The sequence below is a fragment of the Aplysia californica genome, unplaced genomic scaffold, assembly GCF_000002075.1.
Source record: "Aplysia californica isolate F4 #8 unplaced genomic scaffold, AplCal3.0 scaffold01796, whole genome shotgun sequence".
Taxonomy (NCBI): domain Eukaryota; kingdom Metazoa; phylum Mollusca; class Gastropoda; order Aplysiida; family Aplysiidae; genus Aplysia; species Aplysia californica.
This window is the reverse complement of record NW_004799066.1, coordinates 8,111-9,380: the sequence shown is the minus strand read 5'-3', so window position 1 is coordinate 9,380 and position 1,270 is coordinate 8,111.

Sequence of the window (1,270 nt, the reverse complement as noted above, 5' to 3'; positions counted from 1 at the left end):
TAGGGAGTCGAGATGTCTTAGATCTAGAATTCCACGTCATCCTATAATTATACTATATACATTTTGTATATATATATACAATGTCAACGTTATCAGCCTGCTGTGACTCTTGTCTCCATCAGTTGCCTTCTTCGTTCAATGCCAAATTCCAGGTGTTCTTGGGTCCAACGTTATTAGTGAGGAGTGAATGGTTTTTGACTGCTCAATTTTTATAAACAATTCCATTTGTTTTTGTTTTTAGCGATTTATTTACCTTTTGTCTGTTTTTTTGTTTTGGTTTCTGTTTTCTTTGTGAGTGTGTGTGTGTGTGGGGGGGGGGGGGATTCTTTTTACTAGTGTTCTTGTGACAATTTGTCCCTGCGAAAAGACGGTCTCTTAAGAATATTATACATATCACTCTATACTCATTCCAAAAGTCGCTCATGAATGTTCACGAAAATCCCTACATCGTACAACGATCTTCCATAATATTAGTATATTATTAATTTGTTGCCTGTTGATGAAATGTTGCAGACCAATATCAGCTTTATGTAGATAACTTAATATAATATCGTTATTTTTTATATAATGTAGATTTACTCGAAAAATAAATATGTTCTACTTATTTTTAAGATCAAATAATCTTTTTTGGATATTTTTAATTATTTTTTCTATTGATGAGCCGAATACAACGTTGTGCCGTTTCATACTGGGGTTATATTTGCAATAACACAAAGAGTACGTTGCGTTTTATCGAATATCTAGGTCTTTAACTGTCGGGATGTTGTCTCCTTCTCAGCACGGGTTGGCCCTCAAAAGCCAGTCTCCTATATGGTCTAAATCGTGTCGATGGAGGCGAAAAAAGCCAAACACCAACAGTGAATGAAAAATTGTGAAAGAGTAAAGGTTTACCCCCCCCCCCCTCCACCCCCAACAACACTTTTAGGTTATTTTAGAGGTGAGACCTCTGAGTTTAACGTCCATCTCCGAAAGGACCGAGCCAAAATGGGAAATTTACGAAAAGTGCCTTTTCCAAGAACACAACGTTGGAAGAAATTTGGTGTTCTCAAACAACTTCCGATTACCTTTAGCAGACCTGTGGTCACTACTGTAGAACCTTGTTCTGGCAGAGGCACAAAATGTTGTGTTGAAAATCTGAGTATAGTGGTGGTGAGGATCGAAGTAATTTTCCCCCTCATGACCCTGATCTCCCCGTCCCCACGTCTGCCTTCTGTTCCTCCCAAAATGTTTATTCTGTAAATAATGTAGATAAGATATGTATTATTAATAT